Genomic DNA, 8,142 nt, shown 5'->3' with positions numbered 1-8,142 from the left:
GATAGAGAGAGAGAGAGAGAGAGAGAGAGAGAGAGAGAGAGAGAGAGAGAGAGAGAGCGCATGTGGGTATAAACTAATCTGATGATAAAAAACCTTATTAAAGGGTGCAAAGGGATTGTAATGGGAGAAAAGGAAAGGAGGAAGCAGAAAAGGGTAAATTATGCCACATGAAGAGGCATAAAAACATACTATAGTAGAGGGAATGAAGGGAGATGAACATTATATGAACTTTACTCTCATTGGTTTGGGTTCAAGGAGGGAATAACATAATCAGTTAAATATAAGATTCTAATGTGAAGAGACACAAAACTCATTATAGTAGAGGGAAAGAAGGGAGGAAGAGGAGCATTTTACGACATTTACTCTCTGAAGAGATTGGGTTCAAGGAGAGAATAACATACTTTGTTATGTATAAAAATCTATTGTGCCCTATAGGCAGTAGGAGGGGAAAGAGGGGAAAAGAGGGGTGTGGTTAGAAGGGAGGGTAGAAGTAGTAAGGGGGAAAGTTAGGTAAAGGGAGGGGGTGAATATAGAGGGAATACTGAGGGAGGCAGTGTCAAAAGGAAAACTCTTACAGAGGGGAAGAGAGAAGGGAGAAATAAAAGCATCATCAGGGGAGAGAATAAGATGGAGAGAAAGACATAAATAGTAATCATTACTGTGAATGTGAATGGCATGAACTCTTCCATAAAACCGAGGTGGATAGTAGAATGGATTAAAAACCATAATCCTACAATATGCTGTCTACAAGAAACACATTTGAAACAGGGGAATACACACAGGGTAAAGGTAAAAGGCTGGAGTAGAATATATTATGCTTCAGCTAAAGTAAAAAAAAGCAGGGGTAGCAATCCTTATCTCAGATAAAGCAAAAGCAAAAATAGATCTAATTAAAAGAGATGAGGAAGGAAACTATGTCCTGCTAAAAGGCACCATCTAAAATGAAGCAATATCATAACTAAGCATATATGCACCAAGCAGTATAGCATCCAAATTCTTATAGGAGAAGTTAAGGGAATTAGAGGAAGAAATAGATAGCAAAACTATACTAGTAGGGGATCTCAATCTCCCCCTCTCTGAACTTGATAAATCTAACCCTAAAATAAACAAGAAAGAAGTTAAGGAGGTGAATAGAATTTTAGAGAAGGTAGATATGATAGACCTCTGGAGAAAATTGAATGGGGGTAAAAAGGAATATACCTTCTCAGTGGTACATGGCACATACGCAAAAATTGAACATGTACTAGGGCATAAAAACCTCACAATTCAGTGCAAAAAGGTAGAAATAGTAAATTCATCCTTCTCAGATCGTGATGCAATAAAAATGATATGTAATAAAAGGTGATGGAAAGAGAGGCTAAAAACTAATTGAAAACTAAATAATTTAGTCCTAAAGAATGAGTGGGTCAAACAAGAAATTATAGAAACAATCAGTTTCATTCAAGAGAATGACAGTAGTGAGACAACATACCAAAACTTGTGGGATGCAGCAAAAGCAGTTTTTTAGCAGAAGTTTTATATCTGTGAATGCATACATGAATAAAATTGAGAAAATGGAGATCAATAAATTGGGCATGCAACTGAAAAAAACTAGAAAAAGAACAAATTGAAAATCCCCAATTAAATATTAAATTAGAAATACAGAAAACCAAGGAGAGATTAATAAAATTGAAATTAAGAAAACTATTGAATTGATAAATAAAACTAAGAGTTGGTTTTATGAAAAAAAACCAATAAAATTGATAGATCTTTAGTCAATATGATAAAAAGAAGAAAGAAGAAAACCAAATTATCAGTATAAAAAATGAAAAGGGTGAATCTACCTCCAATGAAGAGGAAATTAAAACAACAATTAGGAATTATTTTGTCCAATTGTATGCCCATAATTTTGACAATCTTAGTGAAATTGATGAATATTTACAGAAACATAAGTTACCCAGATTAACTGAAGAGGAAATAAAATACTTAAATAACCCCATCTCAGAAAAAGAAATTGAGCAAGCCATCAATGAATTCCCTAGGAAAAAATCTCCAGGGCCAGATGGCTTTACTAGTGAGTTCTATCAAACATTTAAAGAACAGTTGATTCCAATACTTTCCAAACTATTTGGGAAAATTGGAGAAGAAGAAGTCCTACCAAGTTCTTTTTATGACAGAAATATGGTACTGATATCTAACTCAGAAAGAGACAAAATGGAGAAATAAAATTATAGACCAATTTCCCTCATGAATGTAAATGCAAAAATTGTAAATAAAATATTAGCAAAAAGACTACAGCAACTTATCACAAGAATAATACACTTTGATCAGGTAGGATTTATTCCAGGAATGCAAGGACAGTTCAATATTAGGAAAACTATTAGAATAATTGGTCATATCAACAACAAAACTAGTAGAAACCATATGATTATTTCAATAGATGCAGAAAAGGCTTTTGACAAAATACAACATCCATTCCTATTAAAAACACTAGAAAGTATAGGAATAAATGGAGTCTTCCTTAAAATAGTAAGTAGCATCTATCTAAAACCAGCAGCAAGTATTATATGTAATGGGAATAAGCTGGAAGCATTTCCAATAAGATTAGGGGTGAAACAAGGATGTCCACTATTACCCCTCTTATTCAATTTAGTTCTAGAAATGTTAGTAGTAACAATAAGAAAAGAAAAAGAAATTGAAGGAATCAGATTAGGCAAAGAAGAGACCAAGCTATCACTCTTTGCAGATGATATGATGATATACTTAGAGAATCCTCGAGAATCAAGTAAAAAACTGCTTGAGATAATAAATACATTTAGCAAAGTTGCAGGATATAAAATAAACCCAAATAAATCCTCAACATTCCTATATATTTCTAACAAAATCCAACAGCAAGAGATAGAAAGAGAAATCCTATTTAAAGTTACTGTAAACATTATAAAATATTTGGGAACCAATCAATACCTACCAAAACATGCCCAGGACCTATATGAACAAAATTATGAAACACTTTTCACACAAATAAAGTCAGATCTAAATAATTGGAAAAACATCAGTTGCTCATGGCTAGGTTGAGCTAGTATAATAAAAATGACAATTTTACCTAAATTAATTTACCTATTTAGTGCCATACCAATCAATGTACCAAAAATTATTTTATAGAGGTAGAAAAAAATAGTAACAAAATTGATCTGGAAGAACAAAAGGTCCAGAATATCAAGGGAATTAATGAAAAGAAATACTAGGAAAGGTAGCCTAGCCATACCAGATTTTAATCTGTATTATAAAGCAGCAGTCATCAAAACTACTTGGTAATGGCTAAGGAATAGAGTAGTAGATCAGTGGAACAGATTAGGTACACGAGACACAGCAGTCAATGACTATAGTAATCTACCATTTGACAAACCCAAAGACTCCAGCTTCTGGGATAAGAACTCACTATTTGACAAAAACTTCTGGGAAAACTGGAAAACAGTATGGCAGAAACTGGGCATAGACCAATATCTTACACTGTATACCAAAATAAAGTCTAAATGGATGCATGATCTGGGTTTAAAGGCTCATACTATAAGCAATCTGGGAGAGCAAAGAATAGTTTACCTGTCAGTTTTATGGAGAAGGGAAGAATTTATGACCAAACGAGTTAGAAAGCATTGTGAAATGCAAAATGGATAATTTCGATTACATTAAATTGAAAAGTTTTTCAACAAATAAAGCCAATGTAATCAAGATTAAGTGGGAAATGGAAAATTGGGAAAGAATTTTTACAATCAGTGTCTCTGATAAAGGCCTCTTTTCTAAAGAGAAAACAGAAAACTGAGTCAAATCTATAAGAATACAAGTCATTCCCCAATTGACAAATGGTCAAAGGATATGAACAGGCAGTTCTCAGAGGAAGAAATTAGAGATATCTATAAGCATACGAAAAAATGCTCTAAATCACTACTGATTAGAGAAATGCAAATTAAAACAACTCAGAGGTACCACATCTCACCAGTCAGATTGGCTAAGATGACAAAACAGGAAAATGAGAAATGTTAGAGAGGATGTGGAAAAATTGGAACACTAATGTAGTGTTGGTGGAGTTGTGAACTGATCCAACCATTCTGGAGAGCAATATGGAACTATGCCCCAAAGGCTACAAATAAGTGCATATCCTTTGACCCAGGGATACCACCTCTAGGGTTGTATCCCAAAGAGATCATAGAAGTGGGAAAAAGACTTGTATGTACAAAAATATTTAAAGCAGCTCTTTTTGTGGTGGCAAAAAATTGGAAATCAAAAGGATGCCCGTCAACTGGGGAATGGCTAAACAAGTTGTGGTATAAGAATATAATGGAATCTTATTGTGCTATAATAAATGAGGAGCAGACGGACTTCATAATAACCTGGTGTAATAGTAATGGAATTTAAAGTTCCCCTGTATTGGCTTGGTTTTCTGGTTGAGTGTTAAAATGCAGAGCTTGTGAATCCCACTTGTGGGATGGACTTGTTGATGTGAAAAGAGAGGGCTGAACTGGGAGGAGCTGGTGCTGTGGATTTAGAGAGGAGGCCCTAGTAAAGAGAGGCAGAAGAACTTTTGGAAGCAGCATCGGGAAGGAGAGAGAGAGAGGATTGCTGAGGGCCAGTTCAAGGGGCCCAGGACTTTTGAGAGCTACCACCCAGAGCTGCCAAGGACTGAAGAGACATGGCTGTGATGCTGGTATTTTGTCTTTCTGTTTTGATGTTGTTTTGCCAGATTTGTCCATTGGTGAAGGACAGTGTTGTTGTTGCAGAGGTCCTAGAACCTTGCTGTTGGTTCAGAAGCTCTGAAGAAGGATTTTCTTGTTGTATGTTTACAAAAATCCTGGAAGAGTGTCTTGCTGATATTTTCAGGGGTCCTGAGACTTTTCTGCAGGCAGAGAGTGAATTGATGAGGACACTGGCAATGTATCTTGTGGCTTTGTTAAGCTTTGTCTCCCCAGGAACAGAGATTGCTGAGAACTTGCCTTGGGTCAAGATGAAGAAAAGACCTCTCTGTGGGTATTAAATTCTGTGATGATATCTTAACCTTGCTGTAGCTCAGGGGTAGATGGCCTTAGTGCTCTCCACTGCCCCTTTTGAGAAGGTGCTTGGCGTTAACTGATGATAATGGTAATTCAGTTGTGATCCAGGGGTGGGAAATTGGACTTTTTTTGTGTTCTGTGATTGACCAAATGAATATACTTTGTTTATGATTCGCAACTAATCTTAATCTCCATTTGAGAAGGGAGACTTAGTGAGTGACTAAATGAATGTACTTTCCAGGGGTGTAGTAGTACTTGGAAATTATTGAATTACACTTGATGAATGCTGTATTTTGATTTTCTCTGTTCTATGAATGTTTTGCCTTAATTTGTCACTGAATAAAATGGAGAGTTACTTTGCTGGTATTCTGAACCTTGGAAGTTGCTTTTGCTTGGCATTACACCTGGAGAGACTTATATAAACTGATGCTGAGTGAGGAGAGCAGAACCAGGAGAACTTTGTACACATCATTTGTATGATGACTAACTTTGATAGACTGGGCTCCTCTCAGCAATGCAACACCATAACACAACTCCAAAAGACTCATGATGGAAAGGGATGTCCAAATCTAGAGAAAGAACTTCAGAGTCTGAATGTAGACTATTTTTGTGAACAGGTAAATTTTTTTAATATAGATATAGATTTATATTACATATACATTTATATTTTTCAGCTTTAATGGCACCTTCACAAAAACTGACCATATGTTAAGGCATTAAAACCTCATAAACAAATGTACAAACAGAAAGATTCAACACATTCTTTACTAACCACAATGCAATGAACATTAGCATCAACAGGCAATTTGAGGAAAGAATTCAAACTTAAGTTAAATGATTCCAAATAAAATTGTATAATCCTAAAGAATATATATGGGTCAACATACAAATTATTGAGATAGTAGATTATATTATCATAGAAAATTATGAGATGATTACTTTTGGGACACAGCTAAAGCAGTCAGTAGGGGAAATTTTTTATCTCCAAACACTTCCATCAACAAAAGAAGGAAAGAACAGATCAATGAACTGATAATTCAATTGAATAAACTAGAAAATTAAAAAAACCTCCAACTAAATACAAACAAATTCTTAAAATCAATGAGGAGATGAAACAAAATAAAAAAAAAAAACAATTCCACTGAATTGGTAAATAAAACTAGGAGCTATTAAAAAAATTAATACAATAGTCAAAAAAGGGAGGGATGCATTTTTCCCCCACCTCTGGGGTTAAGCTTGGTCATTATAATTATATAGCATTTAGTTTCATTTTTTTAATAGTCATTGTGGCCCTTCCCCACTGTCCCACCAAGATGTCTGACTTGGAGAATGATTTCATATTCAATGAGGAGGAAGGTTATGACCTGAACACTCTGAAGATACTAACTCTGAACCAAATGTGGATTTGGAAAACGAATACCACAATTCCAAAGCATTGAAGGAAAATGACCCAAAAGCAGCATCAAGCAATTTCCAAAAGGTTTTGAGGCTTGAAGGTGAAAAAGGAGAATGGGGATTTAAAGCATTGAAACAGATGATTAAAATAAACTTCAAATTGACAAACTATCTAGAAATTATGAAAGATATAAACAACTACTGACCTACATTCAGAGTGCAATCACAAGGAATTATTCTGAAAAGTCTTTTAATTCTATTCTTGATTATATCTCCACTTTCAAACAGATGGTTTTATTGCATGAATTCTATGAAACAACATTGAAGCTCTGAAAGACACTAAAAATGATACGCTGTGATTTAAGACAAACACAAAGCTTGAAAAATTCTATCTAGAATGAGGAGAATATGGAAAGCTTCAAAAATTGTTGTGCCAGGTGCAGCTGTCATGGCAGGCAGATGATGGAGAAGATGACCTTAAAAAGGGTACACAATTATTGGAAATTTATGCATTAGAAATTCAAATGTATACAGCACAGGAAAATAACAAAAGACTTAAAGCATTATATGAACAGTCATTGCACATCAAATAAGCCATCCCCCATCTACTGATCATGGGTGTCTTTAGAGAATGAGGTGGTAAAATGTATTAAAGAGAAGGTGAATTTGAGAAGGCTCACACTGATTTTTTTGAAGCATTCAAGAATTATGATGACTCAAGGAGTGCCAGATGAACCACTTGCTTAAAATATTTGGTCTTAGCAGATGTGCTAATGAAATCAGGAATAAATCCATTTGACTCTCAGGAGGCAAAGCTATATTAAAAAAAAAGAGAGATTCCAGTGATGATGGAATAATGACTATCAGAATAATGACATCACTGAATTTGAGAAGATTCTGAAAACAAATCACAGCAACATCATGGATGATCCCTTCACAAGGGAGCACATTGAAGAGCTTTTGTGAAACATCAGAACACAAGAACTTATAAAATTAATTAAGCCTCACACAAGAATACAAATGTAGCTGATGTGGAGAGCTTGATGGTGCAATGAATATCAGATAACACTATTCATGGCCCAGCTGATCAACTCAACCAGCTCCTTGAACTGGATCAGCAGAAGAGGGATGATGTTGGGGCAGCTAGGTGGAACAGTGAATAGAGCACTGGTTCTGGAGTCTGGAGGACCTGAGTTCAAATGCCTCATGCACTTAACGCTTACTAGCCGTGTGACCTTGGGCAAGTCACTTAACCCCAATTGCCCTGCCCTCCCCCCTCCTAAAAAAAAAAGAAGAGGGGTGGAATCCAATACACTTCTCTATATAAATGGACCAACCAGCTAAATTCTCTCAACCAAGCTATAGTCAGTAAACTGGCTTAACAGAGAACAAGCTTTATAAGACATACTTAAGGCAACAGTGCAGTGATGCAAACCTTAAAAGAACTGGGAATGGCAAAACTATTGTCGGTTGACGTGCCCTGAAAATTATTTGAGTTATGGCAGAAGTGTTTTCTTGATCAGCTGGTTTGTGTTTTGCTGCTGTATTTATCCCAAGAAAAATAGCTTTAATCTCCAGAAGAAAATCAAAATGCCATGGGATTTATGCTGTATTGACATCTTGCCCTAAACATACACATCATAGTAATTTGTCATGGGCAACTAATGATCATAGAGAAGATTTTTGTCATGATTTTAAATATACTGACACATTACTGTTGGTT

General features: G+C 35.3%; 1 pseudogene; it reads left to right on the top strand.

Moving 5' to 3' along the window:
* Positions 1-6,337: 6,337 nt before the first annotated feature.
* LOC138147349 (COP9 signalosome complex subunit 2-like) lies at positions 6,338-7,801 on the top strand (annotated as a pseudogene).
* Positions 7,802-8,142: the final 341 nt, after the last annotated feature.

This window comes from Petaurus breviceps, unplaced genomic scaffold, assembly GCF_028583685.1.
Source record: "Petaurus breviceps papuanus isolate PSGF00001 unplaced genomic scaffold, PetGlider_PUasm1.0 90784, whole genome shotgun sequence".
In the NCBI taxonomy this organism is placed as follows: Eukaryota; Metazoa; Chordata; class Mammalia; order Diprotodontia; family Petauridae; genus Petaurus; species Petaurus breviceps.
Note: the sequence above shows the minus strand (reverse complement) of the source record. Positions and strands in the feature narration are given on the sequence as shown.